At 47.5% G+C, this 25,224-nt stretch overlaps 1 protein-coding gene across 3 annotated transcripts in view; it reads right to left on the bottom strand.

The window, feature by feature from the left end:
- The window catches only part of HTR2C (5-hydroxytryptamine receptor 2C), a 383,858-nt gene that overhangs the window by 22,288 nt on the left and 336,346 nt on the right, over positions 1–25,224 (bottom strand). The window contains exon 1 of one of the 3 annotated variants that reach the window (XM_075007549.1): positions 3,600–3,676. The exons of the other annotated variants lie outside the window; for them this stretch is intronic. The gene's annotated coding sequence lies outside the window, so the exon portion shown is untranslated. Of the gene's footprint in view, positions 1–3,599; positions 3,677–25,224 lie in introns of those variants that run through there. 3 annotated transcript variants of the gene reach the window in all.

Here is a 25,224-nt window from a genome sequence, read left to right as displayed (position 1 = left end):
ACTTCCTGGGCCAGCTCCCTGCCTAGACAGCCAGTACTGGAACAGGGAAGGGACTACATTTCCCAACATGCCCTTGGCTGCTAGCAACAGGAAAGGGAGAGGGACGAGGCAATGTTGTTTTTCACTTACAATATTATAGGGTTGCCACATGTCCCGCAATGTGCGGGTCAGTCCTGAATTTCATTGACAAGTCCCCACATCCTGTATTTATGCAAAAATGTTCTGCTAGAGATTTTTGCATAAATGGGGGATGCAGGACTTGTCAGGGGAATTCCCTGCCCCCGCCAGGGATCCTGTGGCTGGGGCTGCTGGCAGGGCTTGGCACCTCTGCTGGCTCCCAGCTGCAAGGCCCCCAGTCCCCTGTTTTTGAAAAACTTTTGCGGGCCAGGCAGTCCTGGCTGGGGATCCCATGGCTGGGGCTGCCTGTCCCATGTAAGTTTTCCAAATATCTGGCAACCCTACAGTATCACAACAAGATTGAAAAAGGTAATTTCTATAAGCCCTTTGTTGCCATGTAGACTCTTAGTATGTTACAACAAAATCATTTTACCATTTTACCAATCGCTCTTGCCACTCAAATTTTTCATCAACCTCTCTTATGCACACTCACGGCACAACTGTTTTGAACTCCTTTTTATTTAAAAAAGTTGTAGTCCACATTTACAAAAACAGCCACTTTCCCTGCTCCCTCCAAAGTTCCTGTGTAGGGGCCCCAGTCCAGAGCCTCTAGATGCGCTTATGCTGTAGCAATTATACACCAGCAGTGACTCTACATTTTCTCTGTATGTTTCTTAAGTTAATCTGTGATATTAAAGATGTCACTGACACAACTTCGGAGACTTGGTGGCTGCTTCTAGTAAGTGATTAGGTCTTCAGGCCACAGGGCACAAGGTGTGCCCAGGTCCCACAAGCAATTAGTGTTCAGTGAGTATAATCTGTGCATATGAGAAACACCAGCGACAATTCCATATGTAGTCACAAGGCAGCTGTGCCATGTGACTGAACAAGGATACAGACAGAGCAGAACAGCAACTTGGTTGGTTTAAATCTATCATCTTAAGTTTCCTTTTATCCAGAACTAATTTATGCACAGACGGTAACAGCTCCTGTGGGCTTTTTCCCTTTCTGTTTGAATTGCAAGTCTCAAGAAATGGCCTCCAGACTGTTCTCAGATATGCACACATGCGAGTCTGTTATAACTGAATCCCTTGCTCCAAACACCTCTCAACCTCAGGGCGCCTACATGAGCATTTCCAAAGCCAAACCTGCCACTTCATCTGAGCTTTGCTCCTGGGCGAACAGGCGGAACCACACCCCTGGCTTCCGAACAGCCAGAGCCTGGGGACTCGCCTGTTCGGAAGCAGCTCCAAGTTCTGTGAGTTGAAATTGGTAGCAACACCTCAGTTTCCTGTGTGCTGACTGAAAGAAAACAGAAGAAGTTTTTTCCCCACTGCCACAGGAAACGAGGTGGTATGTCATTTTCTGCTGGGGGATTACCAGTCCCTCAGCTTCGTTTACTTAATGAGAGGGCGATGTTAAACGACTCAATTATAGCTCTCACTCAGTTCACACGGGTGTATCTGATGAGACGTTTTCAGCCAGCATGTCTTTACCATGTGCAATTCCTGGGGGACACAAGCCTTGGGAATTCTCTCCTAAGCTGCCACTTTCAGACAGATTTTTCCATTGCTCAGATTCTGTAGAACATTCCAGGCTGAGAAGTCACGGTGCACGAGGCAGAAACCTGTGCTCTCTCGCTTTGTTAAAAGCACAGAAGCTGTTTTAAGCAGCAGTAATATATTACAATTGAAGCACTGTATAGTACCCATACTCTGTGATATTCACTTTAATGTTTCAGTGCTGCCACAGACTATACAAAAATAGAATGCAATTACATACAGGTTTAACATTACTGCTCTGCATTATTCTCTAGGGATCTTAAGGCTTTAATGATTCTCATTCCTCTTCCCTATCTGGAGAGCAAAGTATTTGTAAGCCTGAAACACCACATCACTAGATGTAAAGCTGTGCATTTCTCTTTCATTAATTTACTTTCTTCTAACTTACGTCCACAGACAACTGATTCACAAATAACCCTGTCATCTTGTGAGTCACAAAAGTGAGCATATGTAAAAGTATCCATCATAGCTGAGCCTTGCTTAATCATTGCATTTTTCAATGATTATCCTCCGCTTTTATGGAACAGCTAAAGTGCACTTGGGATATTTTTACAGGGTGAACAAGCGTTCTGAATAGAGGAGCAGCAGCCTCGAGAGACTGCTTTCAGTTATGATGATTTCATTATGAGTTTCATGGTAAATTCCAAGCTCCTGGAGTCACGCGATGAAACAAGAACTTCAGCTTTTCTTTAACCATAGACCCCCCACCACCACTTTTCCCCAAAAGAAGCTTCTAGCCCTTTGTTTGGGAAGACAAACTTCAAATGTGATGCTCTAAGGAGCAAACACCCAAGCAGGTGAATAAAATAACCTACATACATTATCTTTAAAAATATCATAATGTTTTTGATGCTTTAAGTCCTCTATTATGACTTTGGAATGCCTGGATCTGGCACTATGGCCAGGGCAATTTCAAAATAAACACAATCCTCTCCCTAAAGATGATCAAATTGTATTTCCTGATGTAGAATATACTTATGGTCTGTATTTGGAAAGAAGCTGGATGATGTATTCATGTATTACAGTGATTGATGGAATATGTTCTACTTCATCCATAAACTAGGGAGGATGGTAACTGATGACATTAATGACAAACTTGTATAATACTTCACAACTGGATAAGCTGCACCCAAGAGTATTAAAAAAATTGTCTAACGAAATCTCTGACCCATTAATGCTATTGTTAATGAAGCTTGAAACAATGAATAAGTTCAGGGGACTGGAGAATGGTTATCAGCTGGTTAGCCTGGCATCCTCTCCATCCAGACAAAATTGTGACATGTGGGACACAATCAGTTAAGAATTAAATGATGGTATCACAATTAATGCTAATCAATATGGAAAGCAGGTGCTGCCATATAAACCTGATACTGTTTTCTGAGATCGCAAGGTTAGTTGATACAGATGGTGTTTACAGAACATACTTAAACTTTTGTAAGGCATTTCATCTGAGATGAGCCCTGTACAAATCAATGTATCCCAAGTTAAATGGATCAAAAACTGGTTAACTAACCACAAAAAGTAACTGCAGTTACACATCAGCAACAGAGACCAAGCTGAATCCCCTCACGGGTTCATTGGAGAAATGCACCATTTCACCTAGCTAAATGCAAGGACTTACATCTAGGCAGGGTCAGACCAACCTTTCTGGGGCCTGGGCTATTAGATTGTGTGGGCCCTTCCAGGTGGGCAAAAAATGAGGGATTTAAAGTGTGGGGGGGAGCTGGGCAAAGGAGGGGGTGAGGGTAGCAACTGGGAGCGCAGGTGCTGGAGTAAGGCTGGAGATGAGGACCTGTGGGTACAGGAGGGAGCTCCAGGCTGGTGCCAAGGGGCACGGCGTGCAAGAGGGGGCTCAGGCTCTTTGAGTGAGCGAGGGTGTGGGAGGGGCTCAGGGCTGGAGTCGGGGTGTGGAGTGCTTACCTGGACAGCTCCCTTTTCATGGTGCAGGCCCTGCAGAGGGACGAGGCGTACAGCCCTGCACGCTCCCCAGCCCTCGCCTCATTGGCTGTGGTTCTCAGCAAGCAGGACTGGTGGGGGCAGAGCCCGCAGGCAGGCAGGGAATTGTGCTTACAGGCACACTCCACGCACTGTGACAGACACTGAATACAGAGACTAAGAGTGTTGAGCAGTCTGGCACTTTGCCAGCCACTGGAAATTCACTGACAGGGACTTTCTGACTCAAGACTGACAAACTGCAGCGGAGTTGGCTGCTATAGTAAAAGCCTCTGACTTCCGTCTCATGAGCTGCATCCACTAACCGATACCCGACTGGATTTTACACCAGATTCAGAAATGACGCCCATTATGATATTATCTGTTACAAAACATTACAGCCTGACGTTGGATTCTGCTTTCCAATCATCAGGGTATGGACTGGAGCCTGAAAACATTTCTGAGACGAGTGCAAAGTTAAACCCAGCCTTGATTTCATTGTTTGATTTACAAGAAGGATGACAGGATATCATTTTAATCATTTGAAAAGGCATTCCCACAGAGGGACTTTGTCACAGACAGTATTTCAAAATATTCATTTTAATAATCTGCTAAAAAGAAATTGGAAATTGGAAGCAGCACATTTACATTTCCAAAGCCATCTAGTTACTTAGATAAGTTATCGTTTCACTAGAGTCTGAGCTACCCTCACTGAGTCTACAGGCGAAATTAATCCCATAGCACCTTAAAGACTAACACTTTAATTTATTAGGTAATGAGCTTTTGTGGGTCTTAGTCTTTCAGGTGCTACAGAACTGCTTGTTTTTTCTGTGAAGCTACAGACTAATACGGCTAACCCCTTTGAGGCAAAAATCATGTTTCTCCTCATTGTTACGTGTAGTTATGTTCTTGGATTCTGGCCCAGAATGCTCAGGACACTACTAAAGCAGTGACACGATTGATACAACTGCATTATTAATGATGAATGAAGAAATCCCTTTGTACGTTTTAAAGCAAATTGAGATTGGGTCTTCGTAAACTGGTCTCAGACAGCAGATGTTTGTAACAACATTACCACAACCAGAAAGCCAAAAGTCTAACTACGTTCACTTTTCAGGAAAAATTCTCCACAGCAGCAACCCCCCTGCACCCACACAGAAGAGTCTCCTCAGTGCTTAGCACACTCATCGTTCTGGAATAAAACTAACCCCACGTTGTTTAAACTGTTAATATTGGTGCTTTTTTGGTGCCCATACTTGCTGGTACTGAGTACAGCAACCCCAGCCCTAGGGTTGGCTGGAAGGGGGTGGGGGCAGGGGTGCACTGGTTAACATGAGAGGTCACTGTACAGTGTGTGCAAACCAAGACCCCAAAATAGTGCCGCTCACACTTGATATATGCAGTGCACACTCACAATCACTCATGTATTGGCCTTTCACTATGGACTTGAAAATGGTCCATCCGCCCCAGCCCCCCACCATGTGTGCAGTGACACACAGATCACTTGCACAAATTAACAGGAGCAGTTGGAAATAGTTCAGGACGAGGTCCCTGGTCGTCACGTCCACGAATAGCTAGGAAAAGAGCAGCTTCCGTTATGCAGTGATGTGTAGAATACAGCGGTGCTCTAGGAACTCAGATGGCTTTGGGGGCTGGTAAGAGGGCACAGGTTTTCATGCGTTTTCTAGGGCATGAGCTTGCATTCAGCCCATGGTGACAGTGGCGCTCAGAAGTCCATGATAACTATTTGATGGCCTACATGAAATTCACTGCTCTTTTCACTTCAGTTTGGGGTGGAAACCATCCACATCACAAGTGGCAGCCTCAGCAGGGAAGCTGAGAATGGAATGGGCACAGGGCAAGAATTACATTTGCAGCCCTAGAAGTGATCCCTCCAGGAAGCAGTAGTAGGAAGTCTCTTCCACTCCTATGTCTTGGAGCATAGGCCATTGATGACCAGTCACCAGCATACCCTGTCCTGGGTGATCTTTTCCATTTCTGACCAGGTGCATCCCATCTTTTCAGTGTCTGCCTTCTGGTCTCTATTGCCAGTGTCTCTTGGGTGGCCTCTTTTCCTTTCCTTTTTCCTTGCGAGTTCCAGCTTAAGTCTTGCCTTGTGATGATGATGGCTGGTTTTCCGAGTGCATGTCCCATCCATTGCCATCTTCTCTTCCTGATTCCTTTTTTGGCAAGAAGTTGGTGAGTCAGTTGCCACAGGTCTTGGTTGTTGATGATGTATGGCCAGTGGGCCTGCTGCTTATTGTGTATCTGTTCTAGTTCTAACAAGCATGCCCACTGACCAAAGGCCATGGCAAGTTGCAGGCTAGCATATGAACTAATTCTGTACATTTGACAGTAACTGATACTTTGCATGTTAGGCAATGGTCTTACATTGCCTCATAACTCGTGGGTTTGCAGAAGACTAAATTTTTAAACCTATTTCTTATATATGAAAAAGGACACTGAGAATTGAAATCCATCAGCACACTTGCAACCTCAAGCCAAGAACAGGTTGTTTCAACGTTGCTACAATGGAAAGGACTGCCTTCCACATGGCCAGATTTAATTCTGTGCCACTCGCATGGCACATTCAGCGCATGCAGATTAATTTGTTATCCTGGAGTCACCAAAGCTGTCTTTTTTTTTTTTTTTTTTTAATTAACATGCCATTGAGAGGATTAGGCTGAATCTATACTTACTTGGCCTTTGACATGCCATGGTTGATCTCTTGGAGTTCAATTTTGCTGTGTCTGTGAAGACACAACAAAATTGATCTTTCCAGGCTTGTCCATTGACCCTGGTACTCCATGCTACTGCATGGAGTAAGGGACGACAGTGCGAACCTGAAGAGCCCCAATACACACAAGGATTGGAAGTCAATCTGGATACATAGATGCTAGCTACGCTAACGGTATAGCTAGAATTGGGTATCTGGGATCAACTTTCTGCCCGGTGTAGACCAAGCCTTAGTTATACAAGGTTATTTGTAATACCAGCAACTGGCTGGTTAAGGCCTCTACTCCGCAAAGCACTTAAGCATGTGATTAATTTTAAGTTTAAAATCAAGCCTGAGCTAAGAGCATTGTTGGATTGGGGCCAAAGTAATCAGCACCTTCAATGAGTGAAGCCTTAATTGTCAGAAACCTATTGATTTAATCTACTGAGCCTGTGAGCTAGCAGTTCATTTTCGTCCACCTGGAGGGCAACAAGGTCATGAGAACAGTGGAAGATGGGGCGGGGTAGGAGTGGAGCGGGAGACAAGGGATGATGCAGTTTTACATGTTACAATGGTTTGCCCTGGTGTTTGCGGATAGACTTACAAATAATTTCAAGAGTCAGCTCTATGATAAGGGACACATTTCTGCAGCTTTAATGACAGCAGGGGTGACTAGTTGCAGTTACATACACTGGATGTAAACATGTAATAACGTACACATTATAGGCCCTGCTGTTCATTGTTAGATGAGTAACATAGTAGCCCTAGTTGTGGCTGTGGCCCTGATTCAGTGCAACATGGATGCCCGTGCTGACATGCCAATAACTGGGACGGAAAGTTAAGTTAAGCCTGTGTGTTTAAGTGCTTTGCTGAATTCTGACCGATAAAAGCCACGCAGTGAGTTAACCCTACTTCACACTGCCCGGGGTATTTCTGACACGGTCAAGTTAGTGACATTTTACTTTCCTGACCAGGGTAAAAAGCAGCCGATCTAGTCTTTGCAAAAGCCTGGGCCTGGCAGCTCCCCTGAAAACGGCTGGTAAGGACTAATGTGACGAAAATATATTCTAGGAGCCCTGTCATGTGTCTATTTTTCTTCTGGTTTTATTTGATCCTACAAAACCCGGGATCTCTGCTCTTTATTCTGGAGTTGACGCCTTGTCTATGAACTGTTCACGTGCACTCCTTAGCGAGCTCTCCGTGGGACTGCGCTCACTAGTGTCACAATGGAGTTCCTTGGCACCGTCCCAGGTATGGAAGCTTTCACTAAGGGTGGCTGAACTTGCGTCACACAGAGCACACAGCCCCTTTGGCTTAGTCCGTGGACTCATTTGTTAGTGGATATGGTGTACTTAGCTATTAGCAGGGAGATCAAAGCTGGAAGGTTATTGTCTTTTTCTAACTGGGTTCTAGTTACTCCCTGGGTTATAAATAACAAGTGGCCCTGTAGCACCTCCAAGACTAACCCACTCACCTATCGGGTAATGAGCTTTCATCAGACCCTGGATTACGGAGCACCAACCAGAACGCAAGTGAATCCAAATTTCCAATGAAGGAAATTGCACTTCTGCCTGGCAAATGCAGACAGCTCTACTCAAGCCCTCTGCTCCTGTGGGAATGCTGTCTCCTGCCGCATGCAGATACACAGCCAGGCATGCCCCAAGTGTAGCCTCCTAGCAAGGGAGCCTGCCCCATCACCCTGTCATTTACACTGAAGTATGGCCCACTGGCACTGGTCAGCACTGGGCCCCCACCGTGCTGCGGGATGTAGGAATCAGATCAAAGACAGGCTCGGCCCCCAAAAGCCCCAGCTGGAGCATCAGATCCTACCCCCTTTACACTTCCCCTGTTGTCCCCACTCATTTCAGTGGCCCTGCATGAGGGTGGAGGGCAGAGCCCACCCTGAACGAGCTCCTGGGACCCTTGTGCTCTGCAGCCCTGAACAGCTAACCACAGTGCACCCGGCAGCTCCCGAAGACACAGCAAACAGAGCCCTAAGCTGCCCAGCTCCAGAGTGTGGTGATTTGGCTGCCAGGCTCATGCCCTGAACTGCAGAGAACCCAGGTTTGACTCTACCTGTCAGTGGAGGCAAAAGCTCTTTCCCTGCACTGTTGTCTGTGGAAGGGGCAAATACTGCTCACTGTGGAGTGCCAGGTGGGCCACTAGCCCCTGACTTGCCCCACAGCTGAGACGCAGCAGAGGCCATGGGCAGACTGACTCCCACCCGCTAGCTCAGAGGAATGGTCACTCAGGGCCCACTCCTGCTGAGGGCATGGGGGGGCGCGCAGCATGGCAGACTCCTGCTGCAGTAATACCACCCCAGAAACAACTCCCCTTCCCCTTGCTGGGTAACATGAAATCCCCTGGCACTCATCCTGAGTGGGCAGGGCAAGCCAGGGACCAATGAGGGGTTTGATGTGCTGTGGCAGATTTTGGGAGCTTCATTTCCCTCCCGCTTACTCCAGATTACAATAGACTCATTATCTGCCATTCAGGAGCAGGCGTTTGTGATCAGCTCTGCCCTCCAACTTCCGCAGGGGCTCTCCCCTAAGCCAGGGAAGGGCTAACTCAGCCCAGGTAGCATGCAAGCGGGTGCCAGTTTGTGCATGAGGTGCTGCCAGCTTGCACCGGCTGTGCTGAGTCTGACTGGGGGAGCTGGCTGTGCTACTTGCCTTCTGCTCCCTCTCAAGTGGAAGCCAACACAGAGGGAAGCACAAGGCTGACCCAATCCTGAAATCCCACTGCAGCCAGCAAAGCTTGGCTGGCCCCTGCCCTGGGCTGGGTTTCACCCACAGAGTGCATGACATACAGACGTGCCTGCAGTGACAAATTCCTGCATCTTTTGGACAATAAGGGACCACATCTACATTCACTTCATGCAACTTTTCCAAAAGACAGCTAACTTACCAACCAAATAGCAGAACACTGAAGGAACCTGCAGTAAGCCCGGCACACTGTACAGACCTGGTTATTGGTTCTGTCCAGATATCTGTAATCCAAAACTCTGTGTGAGAACTCCGTGCGATAATTGGACTCACCATAGTCCTGCAGCACTTACACCCTGTAATATGCTGCATGGTTGTGAAACGGTCACACTTTTGCACCTGAGATGACTTCAATTAGCGCAGCTTTCTTTGCACTTTGAAGGATTTAAAAGACTGCCACACTCTGATGCCACCATCCTGTAGTCCTGACACCTGCTGGCATTGTAAAGCCCCAGGTAAGAAGGGACCACCAGGGTCCTCTAGGCTAACTCTCTGCCAGGATTCAGTACATTTCTGAGAAGTGGGGACAAAACTGGGTGTTTTATGGCTATGGCTCAATTAACAAACTACCAGGTTTAGATACTTCTCTGAGGCTCTTGAGCTACAGACTGAGATGGAATCTCACAAGACAGATTCTCTTGGAAACATCTGGGTAGGTAGGGAATTTGATGAGAACTGCAGAGTAGCTATATATTGGTCTATCTCACACCCAGCCTGACCAAACCCAGCGAGCACTGAGGGGTGTGAAAGAGTGTGTTCATTCGTATGCCCAACTCAGAAAACAAAAATGGCAGCAGCTCCTGGGTGTTAACCTTCCCACCAGGATGCCAAACCTAGCAGCCTCTGTTACCAGTGGTCCCCGGTTTCTGTCTAATGCCTGTTCAGCAGCCTGCATGACAGCCGAGATTCAGACAGACGGTCATGTCACAAATCTCCCGCCACCTCTGTTGACAATCTTGGCGCAGAAGTCCCGGGTGGCCCACCCTGCCCCGCACTGCCAGAAGTGCTCCTGTGAGAAGCACATGAAATACACCCATGCAGCAGCATGGGGAGGCCACCCGGAAGGTGCACTTCCGGCGCAGCTGCTCCAGATGAAAGACGGCCCCAGCTGCACAGCTGCCCCACGCTGAGTTCACCCACTGTGATATTTTCTAGAGAGAACAGGGAAGGTGAGCCCCGCCTGGGTGCCCTCTACTTTTTCCCATCCACAGGCAGAATAAATTTTATGTTCACCAAGGCTACGAGGCTGCAGAAACACAGCTGCCGGCTGTGGGGGCGCTCGGCTCATCAGCTGGGTAGCGCCTGAATCTCTCCTATTTGGCTGCCCAGGCGGTCAGCTCACAGGGAACGCTGTACCCCAGCGGTCCCAGGCACCTCACCGCATAACGACTGGGGTGGCCCTGGCTCGGCTGACAGGAAGAAAGCAGAGGACTGAGCAGCGAAGGCTGCAGAGCAAGGCGGGCAGTAACGAAACTCGTATACGAGAAGTGGTACAAGCCAACAGGAGAAAGGCAGCAGCTCGTACCAGAACACTTCCTTCTGCTCTCAACAGGGCCTTTTCCTATTGAAATTAATTCACTGAAGTAGGCTCCAGGGAGCCCGGAAGGAAGATTCCCACTTGGGCAGCCAGCAAGGCTGAGCAGGAGCAAAACTTTCTTATGAAAATTGGACACCCTGACAGAAATGCATAAAAATCCCCTCCAGGCCTGGTGTTTTGGTAATGAGAGAGACTGAGAGATCGTTCTGGCACCGCCCCACCGTGACTCTTAACGTATGTAGTAACGGCATTAATGGTGGCAAGTGGTTCCCACGTGGCACATCCTGGGAAAAACACTTGTGGGCTCGTGCCAGGCTGCAGGGCAAGGAGTATCCTGCCACGCCAGCCCCAGTTCAGAGGAACAGACCTGGCCCTGTCTGGCAACTCAAAACAGCTGCCAGCCTCATTAGCCAGGGGCTACACAGGCTGCCCCTGGAGCTGGCAAGAGGATGGGGTGGGAAAGAATTCTATTAAGTATAGCACACCAGTGATGGCATCACCTGAGGTGTTCCTGACTGGTGTGAGAGGGCACCAGCAGTGTAGACATGCTTGACTCCCAATGCCTCTGCTCTCTGGGGCAAGAGCATGTTCATCTCGCCATCAGAGACTGACTCGGGCATTTCTTTAGCTGTAACTTCGCGGTCACTTATCCAGCTCCAGAGAGGAGTTCCAGGTTCACAGGCAATTCTCTGTACAGTAGCTGTACTCGCTCCCTGCAGGCCTAGTTCTGATAACCACTTCCAGAATGCCAGGGATCCAGGATAGGAAAGGCTTCTGGGAATGTCTACGAGATTCCCCGGCCCACTTTAGGAGGCAGCAGTTGCAATCCTTAGTAAACATCTCCCAGCAGTCTCTGGCAGTCAGTGGAATGTCCCCCCTACAGCAGCTGTGTCCAGTGATTGTAACAGCTGGTTGCTCACCTGTAGCCTGCTCCTTCGCTCACCTGACCAGTGCTTAGGCTTTTCCGGCCAAAGATCACCAGTTTGGTTCTTGCTGAAGACTGTGGCATCTGTATGAAGCCATGGTTTGTACAGACACATATCAGCCCAAGCACTTGGTGGTTCTCCTCTGCAATTTTGATGGCTGCCTTTATCATGTACCAGGTAACACGGACAGCAACCAAACCAAACTTCTCACACTCAGATGCATGCCGGTCAGGTCAAACAGACGTTGGTAGGTTTTATGCCTGCCTCCAAAATATAATAGGGCTGGCTAACTTTTGATCTGATTTGGGATTTAGTATCAATCTCCAGCCACTCCTCGGTCTGTCCAGCAATATGTGCTAACCTGGTTGACAAAATCTCTCTAATAGCTATCCAGAGAAAGGGCATGCAGATTGGAAAGAGACATCAAAGTCACCGTTTATTGAGAGCTAATACAACTAACACAGTGGGCAAGTGTGACTAAGTAGCTACAGAAAAACTAAAAACCACAAGTTTTTAAAAACCACAGTAAAAGCATTTGACACGGTCTCACATAATATACTTATCAATAAACTACTCAAATACAACTTAGATGGGGCTACTATAAGGTTGGTGAACAAATGGCTGGATAACCGTACCCAGAGAGTAGTTATTAATGGTTTTCAATCCTGCTGGAAAAGTATAACTAGTGGGGTTCCGCAGGGGTCTGTTTTAGGACCGGTTCTGTTCAATATCTTCATTAACGATTTAGATATTGACATAGAAAGTACACTTATTAAGTTTGCAGATGATACCAAGCTGGGAGGGGTTGCAACTTCTTTGGAGCATAGGGTCATAATTCAAAAGGATCTGGATAAACTGGAGAAATGGGCTGAGGTAAACAGGACGAAGTTTAATAAGGACAAATGCAAAGTGCTCCACTTAGGAAGGAACAATCAGTGTCACACATGCAGAATGGGAAAGGACTGCCTAGGAATGAGTACAGCAGAAAGGGATCTAGGGGTTATAGTGGACCACAAGGTAAATATGAGTCAACAGTGTGATGCTGTTGCAAAAAAAGCAAACATGATTCTGGGATGCATTAACAGGTGTGTTGTGAACAAGACACGAGAAGTCATTCTCCTGCTCTACTCTGCGCTGGTTAGGCCTCAGCTGGAGTATTGTGTCCAGTTCTGGGCACCGCAGTTCAGGAAGGATGTGGAGAAATTGGAGAGGGTCCAGAGGAGAGCAACGAGAATGATCAAAGGTCTAGAGAACATGACCTATGAAGAAAGGCTGAAAGAATTGGGCTTGTTTAGTTTGGAAAAGAGAAGATTGAGGGGGGACATGATAGCAGCTTTCAGGTATCTAAAAGGGTGTCATAAGGCAGAGGAAGGGAACTTGTTCTTCCTTGCCTCTGAGGATAGAACAAGAGGCAATGGACTTAAATTGCATCGGGGAGGTTCAGGTTGGACATTAGGAAAAAGTTCCTAACTGTCAGGGTGATCAAACACTGGAACGAATCGCCAAGGGAGGTGGTAGAATCTCCATCACTGGAGCTATTTAAGAGGTTAGATAGATGGCTTTCAGGGATGGTCTAGAAAATGCTTGGTTCTGCCATGAGGGCAGGGGGCTGGACTCGATGGCCTCTTGAGGTCCCTTCCAGTCCTACTCTTCTATGAGTCTATGATTCTAAGTTCATTTACTTGATCCTAGACACGTCTCTTAGGTTTTGCATAATTATCCAGAGCAACATACGACACTGATGTGGCTGTTTTGTCTTTGTCACAGAATGTCCCCTGGTCTCTTTACTCCTCTTGTCTAGCTTTCCCAAGTGTCTGCGTTGTCACAGTAATCGCCGTAAGAAAACCAAGGAACTCTTCCACAAAAAAGGAAGCAGACAGCTATGGCAATACACTCTGAACACAACAGCTCCTAGGCATGCCCACCACGTCTCCACAGTTAGGTCAGATCAAAGGCCTCTTTACAGGGCAGGGAGTTGATTTAGGGTTTGGCCCAAGGCCTCCAAATTACTATTCTAATCTGAAAAGGGACTGTAGATGTAGGCTGAAGCCACCAGTCCGCTGCACTGTAGCCACAAAAGATCCTGTGGTTTTAAAGCTGGGCTTAGGGGACACCTGCAAAGGTGTAAAGTTGGAGGGACTAGTGTGTAAAATGACAAGTACACGATACTAGAATCAAGTATCGGAAACTGTAGTGCCGACCAATTAGATGCTCCAGAAGTTATACAAGTGCGTATAGGTGGCACACTCTAAAAATAAGCTTGGCTTGGCTTGGCTGGCTATTACTTTCCTCCTCAGGGAGGAAAAAAGGCCAGTAAAAACAACCACAGAAGTATAGCAAGTTTTTTCTTTTTTAATTACTATTTCAGCAAGACATATGTCACTATCTGACAATTTCCTCTTTGGCGCAGTTGATCGCAATTAATAATGCTTTTCTTCCAAAATCTATAATATCTAAATACTTTTGACTGTTGATTTTATTTTGGTTTATTATCCTTTTTCTATTTTTATTTTGCTACAGTATGTGCCGCTTTTATTTCTTTTTAACAAACCCCTACGTGTTAGTGACAATGAGGGAAAGTACACATATGGTGCCTACTGGAGCCGATAACACTAGGATTACTGTCATAAAAAGTAAATAAAGAACTCATGCATTCTAATGCACATTTAACTTCACAGCTCTATAAATAAAGAAACCTCTAGGATGCTACATTAACAGCATTGTGCTTTATTTAAGTTGACAATAGGGCTCATGTACAATAGAAATGTAACTGAACACACAACGCAACCCTACCTGTTTGTTAGGTCGTAACCCTCTGACCAAGCACCTGACTGACCTACGCAGACCATTGTATAACTTGTAAAACAGGGCTGAGGAAGCAAAGTACCAATGGAACAGCAAGACACTCTTATTTGTAACCCTCCGGATAGATCAATCAGGCCTTAAAATCAGGCTGCTCAGCCACAAGCAATGAAGTACATATTGCAAAGAAACTTTTTAAAAAGACACAACGTTTACCCTTTTAGCAAACACACTTGTGCGTGTACGATTCTATTGGCACATGCCATGTCCACCTGCCTATGCTTACATGCATATGTATTTGCAAGCACAACTTTGGTGCCCATATTTCAAAAACTGCCACTTAAGGAATGATATTTGTGTTGCTGGCAGAGCAGGGACCAGCTCATGCCAAGGCTCCTCGGCTTCACTGAACACAGGCAAATGCACAACTGGAAGCCATTTTAGCTCAGTTGGATGGCAGCGTGGTTAAAATAACGGCTAAGTTGGTTAGCATGCCTTTGGACTTGATGAAATGCTTTGAGGATGGTGCTGGTATTGATCGTGCTTATAACAGCTGTCACCCATAATATAAAATTGTAGTGAGTGTTTGCACTGTAAACTTTTGTAATTGTGTAGCTCACCAAACGGGAAAGAAACATTAATTATTGTAGCCTCCTGGCCCTGCACACAGGAAGGCCCATTGTGAAACATCAAAAGGAAAAAGGCTTTGTGGATCTCACCTCCTGCTCTCTCCAGGAAGAGGAGACAGGTGTTGACACTTGCTGCAGCAGTTTGAACTCTGGGGGAAGGGAATAAAAATGCTTGACGGGAAGGTACTATACCATTTTGCTGCTTGGAATTTGGAGGGGGGAGATTTCTAAGTGTTAGCCAGGGATTCTCATGCTGTTGAGCTTGGATTACCCTTAATGGACATATAGGACTTTTATATTATAGCAGCATATATTAGCATTACGTCCCCAGACTGTAACTCAGTAAGCGTGCAAGTCTGCCAGCTTTCACCTTATTTCTTTTCTTAGCTAATAAATCCTTTGTTAGCTTTTGTGGGATTGGCTTCAGGGGCTGCCTCCGGTGAGAGATCTGAGGTGCACTGAGGTCAGTGTCTGTGCCCTGGGGACTGGCAGTAGCATGAGCATTGTGACTTGGGGGAAGGCGTCTCTCACAAAGGCAGGCTGGCTTGGGTGGTAAGACAGAGCGGAGCGCACAAGTGGCCTGCCTGTGACTATGTTAAGGCTGTCCTAGTGCTTGAGGGGTTCACACTTGATACATGGTAGGTGACATCCAACTATAGGTCACGCAACCAGTTTCGGGGTTCATGCCTTATTTCCTGTCAATCTGCCCTGAGGCTGGCACTTGTGGTCACCAGCCCATCCAGTGAGCAGCTTTCACTGAACCGCCTTCCAGCAACACCATTCAGTGCCTGCAGACTGACTGATCCTGCGAAGACTAAGCACCTGCTTACCCTCATGCGCTGGGAGCAGTCCCTCTGATACCACCTGGGGTTTCCCACACTGCATAGCTACCTTTCACCATGGGCTCCAGTGTTGGCAGGATCAGGCCCTAAGCTGATGGCAAGCACATTTAAGGTCTGAGCTGTTTGCTTCCTGCCCTGAAGGTGTTAAATCAGCTGTTCTGGAAATGTTCCAGGTCACGTTTCCCCCTTAAATGTACCCTATCATTTCAGCTGGACAGTTACACTACGTAGTGTCGTCCAGCATTGTTAAGCAGCTGCTGCACTGCCATACTGCGGAGATCCCTGAACGACCCTGCCCTGTGCCAGTGGGAGGGGTGAGTCTGCTCCACAGAAAAATGGCACGTACTTAACTCAGGCTAGTCCATGGGTGGGTTTAAAGAGTAGAGAAGACAAGGCCACTCTGCTTTTAACTTGGGTCACCAGTTAAGAAAACACCTTTTTTTCCCTTTTGCACTGCAGATGCATCCCCATGCTTGGGAGATCCATCATGTAAAGATCATGGTACAACTGGCAGTCACTATTACACAGAGGAAGAGCAGAGAGGACCAGAGGTGTCAGAGCAAACCTGCACACAGCAGAGGAAGGACTTGAACCTAAGTCTCCCATAGGGCAGCTTAGTGCCCAGACCACATCTCAGGGCTTCTCCTCTCCTGCATCTCCTGCCCCCATTCACCAAAGCCCCCCTGAAAACACTCTGCCTTTGCAAAACATTTCATCCGTGTCTCATCGCCATGGGAATCTTCCCGCAGTGCTGTCTGCTACCACCCCTGTGCTACAGGAACAGCTGCGCTGGAGGCTCAGACCTTCCAGATGAGGGACACACGCCAGCACACAGCCTGCAATGGGCTGTTCTGCAAAGCTAGTACAAACTGCTGCTTGCCCAGCAGAACAGCCTGAGGAAGCGTCTGCTGGTTAGAATCCAGAAGCCACCTGCGTACAGCACAAGACAGCTCTGCTGACAGTACCTATCACAATGAGGCGAGGGCCAGGACTGGGGATCTGGAGCATCAGTGATACAAACAATAACAAGGCAACATCTAGCGTGTCTGACTAAACTACGAACTTCCAGTGCTCATGCCACAGGGGAACGACAACAATGAGCATTTTCAAAAGAAGGGCCGAGAAGGCGCTCCTTGTGCAATATAACCTCGTCTCCTTTAATCAAAATTAACGAGGCCTTACCAGAAATCCAGAAGGGCAAGTTGCATGTTGCTTACAGCTGTTCACTTATGTCTAAGTAACATGTCTTGCCTTATGCAACAGATGGCAATTTAGGTCAGATTTATATCAATGCATTCATAAGATCCCATGGCACTTGGGGTTGTTTACATCATTGTGTTTATGTCTTGCTTGCTGTGACAATAGCTGCGTCTACACGTGCACGCTACTTCGAAGTAGCGGCACCAACTTCGAAATAGCGCCCGTCGTGGCTACACGCGTCGGGCGCTATTTCGAAGTTAACTTCGACGTTAGGCGGCGAGACGTCGAAGTCGCTAACCTCATGAGGAGATAGGAATAGCGCCCTACTTCGACGTTCAACGTCGAAGTAGGGACCGTGTAGACGATCCGCGTCCCGCAACGTCGAAATTGCTGGGTCCTCCATGGCGGCCATCAGCTGGGGGGTTGAGAGATGCTCTCTCTCCAGCCCCTGCGGGGCTCTATGGTCACCGTGGGCAGCAGCCCTTAGCCCAGGGCTTTTGGCTGCTTCTGCGGCAGCTGGGGATCTATGCTGCAGGCACAGGGTCTGCAACCAGTTGTCAGCTCTGTGTATCTTGTGTTGTTTAGTGCAACTGTGTCTGGGAGGGGCCCTTTAAGGGAGCGGCTTGCTGCTGAGTCCGCCCTGTGACCCTGTCTGCAGCTGCGCCTGGCACCCCTATTTCGATGTGTGCTACTTTGACGTGTAGACGTTCCCTCGCTGCGCCTATTTCGATGTTGGGCTGAGCAACGTCGAAGTTGAACATCAACGTTGCCGGCCCTGGAGGACGTGTAGACGTTATTCATCGAAATAGCCTATTTCGATGTCGCAACATCGAAATAAGCTATTTCGATATTGGCTGCATGTGTAGACGTAGCCATTGGGTTCTGGCTATTACACAGGATGAAGAACCTGCTCTGGAATGGGGCTTACCAGGTGACTCAAGCCTTGCTGCCAGCAAAACCCAGCTAGAGCTGTGTATGCAGACAATAGCCTGTGACCCACTGCTTGTCTGATTTGTCACAAGGATGAAGCATTGATTTGAACTGCACAGAGTAAGAGGGCTATTCTCCCACATTTTCTAGGGGACGTGACAGCCTGAATCCTACGTGATACAACTCAAACCTATGCTTCAGGCTCCGCTCAACTGCCATGACTCCCGCAAGCCACTCAAGTGCCTTGTTTTGACACGTTGACTCATTCCCATGAGGCCATGCTGACTGTCCTACCCACTGCCATTGACAAAGCTGCCTCTACTACAGACACACAGCCTGGCTGCTGCTTTTGTCTGCTCCCAGTGAGCTCTGCTAAGGGATGCACGGATTGTGTTCTGCAGAGAGAGAGAAGGGCTTCTGTGCTGAAGATTTGCAGACAGCCTTGGAAGATAAACCCAGAGACATTTACCAGGAAGTCCAAGGCTCCAGGGAAATCTGCGTTTTTACAGGGCGCATGTGTATAGAAAGTGATGGAATGTATCAACCCAGCCCTAGAGCTGCAGCCACCCATAGAAGGCATGTCTCAGGGAGTGCAAAAACACATTAAGCAGCAGAGCCAGGGCCTTACTGGAGCAGAGCAACAGTGACGGGTCTAACATGTGGGGCTTTGGTAATGCTGCTCGCTCACAGGGACACAGTTCATAGCTGTGGCCAGTGCTGCGGCCTGTGAGAGATGCTCCACCCAGAATAAGTGTATATTGCCGCACTCCCTGCTCCCGCCAGCTAGGGGCCGAGACACCCAGCTAGAGGGGCTCCATCAGCGTAGGCTGCTCCACCGGCCTCACCTGTTCAGTCAGCAACCTTGGGGGCAGAGCCTAGACAGGGCTGGTGAGTTCCACTGATCAGCCAGCAGCTCGCATTCCCCTATCCTGCCGCACCAGCCTCCACAGGACAATGCTCATCTCCAAGGTGTCCATCACTTGTCTTACTTCCGACGGTGCAGCCGGAGGAGACTTGGCGAGAACTGAAGGTTTGAAAATCTCAGGTTGTTTCCTCCAAGGCCAGAATCTCAAGCTCACATTGAGGACGTTGTTTGTGTCCTGCATTCACCAGCAGCTCTTCATGGAGGTGCCTGGGGATTCCCTCCCCTGCCCTGAGTGCTGCTCTCACCTCACCTTTCCTCTCTGTCTCAGACTGATTAGGAAAACCCCAGGCCTGACCCTCCTGAAGGGAGAGCGGTCCATGAAAATCACTAGTGCCAACAGCCAGGTAGGTACCCTGATGACAGCGGCAAACAGGAAGGTGAGTTCTGCCAATACGACATTCCACCCAGGCTAGCAAGCCCAGGTGGCTCTGAAGCTGTATGTTCCCTGGGGGTCACAGCCAGGCTGGACACATTACATAACTTGACAGGACCTATGGTTATGGGGAGTAGATTTAATGAAATTAAGTGTATCCTTTGTTTGGTTTCCTTCAATACTCTTTGGATGCTCTTTGGATTTTGGTATGTGTATGGCAAGAGGGGAACAGAACACAGGAAACAGGCTATGAGACATGAGGGAAGAATATTTGACAAGTCTACCAAAACCAGACGCCTTCCCCATAACATGAGCATAAGAACATAAGAACATAAGAACATAAGAATGGCCATACTGGGTCAGACCAAAGGTCCATCAAGCCCAGCATCCCATCTGCCGACGGTGGCCAATGCCAGGTGCCCCAGAGAAGGAGAACAGAAGACAAGTGATTTATCTCCTGCCATCCATCTCTTGCCCTTGTTATGAAGGCTAGGGCACCATACTTTATCCCTGGCTAATAGCCATTTATGGACCTGACCTGCAAAAATTTATCAAGCTCTTTTTTAAACCCTAATAGAGTCCTGGCCTTCACAGCCTCCTCGGGCAAGGAGTTCCACAGGTTGACTGTGCGCTGTGTGAAGAAAAATTTCCTTTTATTAGTTTTGAACCTACTACCCATCAATTTCATTTGGTGTCCCCTAGTTCTTGTATTATGGGAAAAGGTAAATAATTTTTCTATATTCACTTTCTCCACACCATTCATGATTTTATATACCTCTATCATATCGCCCCTCAATCGCCTCTTTTCCAAACTGAAAAGTCCCAGTCTCTCTAGCCTCTCCCCATATGGGACCCTTTCCAAGCCCCTAATCATCTTAGTCGCCCTTTTCTGAACCTTTTCTAATGCCAATATATCTTTTTTGAGGTGAGGAGACCACATCTGCACGCAGTACTCGAGATGTGGGCGTACCATAGTTTTATATAGGGGAAGTATGATATCTTTTGTCTTATTATCGATCCCTTTTTTAATAATTCCTAACATCCTATTTGCCTTACTAACTGCCGCTGCACACTGCGTGGATGTCTTCAGAGAACTATCCACTATAACTCCAAGATCCCTTTCCTGATCTGTCATAGCTAAATTTGACCCCATCATGTAGTACGTGTAATTTGGGTTATTTTTTCCAACATGCATTACCTTACACTTACCCACATTAAATTTCATTTGCCATTTTGCTGCCCAATCACTCAGTTTGCTGAGATCTTTTTGTAGTTCTTCACAATCCCTTTTGCTTTTGACTGTCCTGAACAACTTGGTGTCGTCTGCAAACTTTGCCACCTCACTGCTTACCTCATTTTCTAGATCATTGATGAACAAGTTGAACAGGATCGGTCCCAGGACTGAGCCCTGGGGAACACCACTAGTTACCCCCCTCCATTGTGAAAATTTACCATTTATTCCAACCCTTTGTTTTCTGTCTTTTAACCAATTCCCGATCCATGAAAGGACCTTTCCTCCTATCCCATGACCACCTAATTTACATAAAAGCCTTTGGTGTGGGACCGTGTCAAAGGCTTTCTGGAAATCTAGGTATATTATGTCCACTGGGTGCCCCTTGTCCGCATGTTTATTAACCCCTTCAAAGAATTCTAATAGATTAGACAGACACGACTTCCCTCTGCAGAAACCATGCTGACTTTTGCCCAACAATTCGTGCTCTTCTATGTGCCTTGCAATTTTACTCTTTACTAGTGTTTCTACTAATTTACCTGGTACTGATGTTAAACTTATCGGTCTATAATTGCCAGGATCTCCTCTAGAGCCTTTTTTAAATATTGGTGTTATATTGGCCGTCTTCCAGTCATTGGGTACCAAAGTGGATTTAAAGGATAGGTTACAAACCACTGTTAATAACTCCGCAATTTCACATTTGAGTTCTTTCAGAACCCTTGGGTGAATGCCGTCTGGTCCTGGAGACTTGTTACTATTCAGCTTATCAATTAATTCCAAAACCTCCTCTAATGTCACTTCAATCTGAGTGAGTTCCTCAGATTTGTCGCCTAAGAAGGCTGGCTCAGATTTAGGAACCTCTGTAACATCTTCAGCCGTGAAGACTGAAGCAAAGAAATCATTTAATCGCTCCGCAATGGCACTGTCTTCCTTGATCGCTCCTTCTATATCTTTATCATCCAAGGGCCCCACTGCTTTTTTAGCAGGCTTCCTGCTTCTAATGTATTTAAAAAACATTTTACTATTGTTTTTTGAATTTTTGGCTAGCTGTTCCTCAAAATCTTTTTTGGCTCTTCTTACTCCATTATGACACTTAATTTGGGAGTGTTTATGTTCCTTTCTATTTTCCTCACTAGGATTTGACTTCCACTTTTTAAAAGCTGCCCTTTTCTCTCTCACTGCCTTTTTAACATGGCTGTTTAGCCATGGTGGTTCTTTGTTAGGTCTCTTACTGTGTTTTTTTATTTGGGGTATACATTTAAGTTGGGCCTCTAGTATGGTGTCTTTAAACAGTTTCCATGCAGCTTCCAGGGATTTTAGTTTAATTACTCTACCTTTTAGTTTCTGTTTAACTAGCTTCCTCATTTTAGTGTAATTCCCCTTTTTGAAATTAAATGCCAGAGTGTTTGACCGCTGCGGTGTTCTTCCCAACACAGGAATATTAAAAGTTATTATATTGTGGTCACTATTTCCAAGCGGTCCAGTAACAGTTACCTCTTGGACCAGATCCTGCGTTCCAGTCAAGACTAGATCGAGAATCGACTCTCCCCTTGTGGGTTCCTGTACTAGCTGCTCCAAGAAGCAGTCATTTAAGGCATCAAGAAATTTAATCTCTGAATCCCGTCCTGAGGTGACATGCACCCAATCAATATGGGGATAATTGAAATCTCCTATTATTACTGTGTTTTTTATTTTGATAGCCTCTCTAATCTCCCTTAACATTTCAGCATCACTATCACTGTCCTGGTTAGGTGGTCGGTAATATATTCCTAATGCCATATTCATATTAGAGGAATGAATTGTTATCCATAATGATTCTATGGAACATTTTGATTCCTTTAGGATTTTTACTTCATTTGATTCTATATTATCCTTCACATATAGTACCACTCCGCCACCCGCACGACCTGTTCTGTCTTTCCGATATAATTTATATCCCGGTATGATAGTGTCCCACTGATTGTCCTCATTCCACCATGTTTCTGAGATGCCTATTATGTCAACTTCCTCCTTTGATATGAGGTACTCCAGTTCACCCATCTTATTAGACAGACTCCTAGCATTAGTGTAAAAGCATGTTAGAAAACTACCACTATTTATATGTCCGCCTTTCACAGACGTGGTGGATTTTTTTATGTACGATTGTTTCACATCTGATCTTGCCCATATATTATTTCCCACGTTCCCTATCTGACTAACTTCTAGGGAATCCCTGTCTATGGAGCCTCGTGTAAGAGAAGTCTCCGTCCGATCCAGGTGCTCCCCCGCACCAATCGGCTTTCCCCCACCTCTTAGTTTAAAAACTGCTCTATGTCCTTTTTAATGTTTAATGCCAGCAGTCTGGATCCACCTTGATTTAGGTGGAGCCCATCCTTCCTGTATAGGCTCCCCCTACCCCAAAAGTGTCCCCAGTTCCTAATAAATCTAAACCCCTCTTCCCTACACCATCGTCTCATCCACGCATTGAGACTCTGAAGTTCTGCCTGTCTATCTGGCCCTGCGCGTGGAACTGGAAGCATTTCAGAGAATGCCACCTAAGATGTTCTGGATTTCAGTCTCTTTCCTAGTAACCTAAATTTGGCCTCCAGAACATCTCTTCTACCCTTCCCTATGTCATTGGTACCAACATGTACCACGACGACCGGCTCCTCCCCAGCACTGCCCATAAGTCTGTCTAGATGCCTCGAGAGATCCGCAACCTTCGCACCAGGCAGGCAAGTCACCATACGGTTCTCCCGGTCATCACAAACCCAACTATCTATATTTCTAATGATCGAATCCCCCACTACTAAAACCTGCTTCTTCCTAACAGCTGGCGCTCCCTCCCCCGGAGAAGTATCCTCGGCACGAGAGGATACAACATCACCCTCTGGAAGGAGGGTCCCAACTATGGAATGGTTTCCCTCTGCTCCCCTCGACTGCTCTCCTTCCCTGAGCCTTTCATCCTCCGTAACAGCCTCAGGACTGTCAGATTGGAGGTGGGACAGCCCTACTATGTCCCGGAAAGTCTCATCCACAAACACCTCTGCCTTCCTTAGCTCCTCCAGTTCAGCCACCCTGGCCTCCAAAGCACGCACTCGGTCTCTGAGGGCCAGGAGCTCCTTGCATCGAGCGCACACATACGCCACCCGCCCACAGGGTAGGTAGTCATACATACTGCACTCGACACAATAAACAGGATAGCCCCCACTCTGCTGCTGGGCTTCTGCCTCCATTTCCTACTCTAGTTATATATGAGGGTTAATTAAATGTTTCAGATAGAGGTTGTTATAAAGGATTTAGTTTAAGGGCAACAGAAGTCACTGGCTCCCTCCAAGCTCCCCCTCTAAACTCCCCTCTCCAAACTCCCTCCTGTTAGCACGCACCCTGTTTGCCAGCACCCGGTCGCAAAGCCGCAAAGAGCACCCGGTCGCAAAGAGCAAAAACAGCAACCCCCTCTTGCTGCTGGTTAACGAACTGGGATCCAGGACGGAATGCGTACAGCAAGCAGCAACCCCTGAGCAGTAAAACCACACAGGGCAAAGGCAGATGGGCTGTGGATTGGTGCATTGGGCCTCTAGAGTGCAGAACACACCCCTGGTGGCAGTGGGGATCATTGGTGCCCCATGTCATGTGAGATGTGCCAGTGGTTTCATTCCAGATGCAGTGGTACTTGTGCACCCCACCGAAGTATCGCCAGCACAGCCAGCCTTTCAGAGCCACTGCCCGGGCCTCGCAGCTGAACCTCCCTTTCCTGTGGGGCTGGAGGCTGCCCAGGGCAGGGTGGGGTGGAGAAGCCTGAAGCACCACTGACCTTGCCGGCTTGACTAGATGGGAGGGAGCTGGTTTCAGTCTGGCGTGTGAAGCCGGGAACAGAACATTTCACACTCAGCACAAACAGACCTGATCGTGCCATTGAAGGCGTCCTTTGAAGAATTCAGCTACCGCTCCTGAGGATCATTGTCACACTCCATAAAAGAGATTCAGATTCAGAGCTCCCAGCTGCAGGGCTGTGGCCCTGCCACACCCTGGCCCAGAAAAAGAGCAGTAGAGAAGTCCTCCCTGGAGCTGTGATGTGTGAAGCTGCCAAACCGGGCCCAGTGAGTCTGTACAAAGAAAGCTGCTGGGCCAGAGCCCGGGAGTTCCTCTGTGGAGCTCAAGGCGTGAAGACTGGGTGACTGGCTGGCTGGCTGAGAGAGCAGCGCTACCATGGACGGCTCACCACAGAGTGCTTACTGCAGATCAGACATGAAGCCCAGGGATGGCTGCTGAGGACTGGGGCTTGACAGGTGGGACGAGCTGCAGAACTCTGGGCAGGGTGTTGCTGGGACTTTATTGAAACAAAGCCCTGATGGACAGACAAGGATCACATGGGGACGTGGCCTAGGGAATGAGAATGGTAATGAACAGGACACAGCAAACAACTGCTGTTTACGAGATCCCGTGGGGCAGGGCAGAGTAGTGGGCAGCGCTAGGTTCCCCCCACAACCTCCCATTAGTTACCAGGATGGGGAAGAAGCCTGGACCTAAAGCAACGCAGAGGAAGGTGCTTTGGGACACCGCCTGGTCCCAGAGATGGAAGAAATAGCATGAGAGTATAGAGGCACATGCCCTCAGTCACAAGGGGCACTCACAAGAAGAGGTGAACCTATCACAAGGCTTTACAACATAAAACCACCACCTCTGACTACCGGCGATAAGTGCCGTGCTTCAGACAGAAGCTGCCAATGCCATCATCTGGCACATGCCCATAAACAG

The sequence above is a fragment of the Carettochelys insculpta genome, chromosome 13, assembly GCF_033958435.1.
Source record: "Carettochelys insculpta isolate YL-2023 chromosome 13, ASM3395843v1, whole genome shotgun sequence".
NCBI lineage: Eukaryota > Metazoa > Chordata > Testudines > Carettochelyidae > Carettochelys > Carettochelys insculpta.
This window is presented reverse-complemented; position numbering and strand designations above follow the sequence as displayed.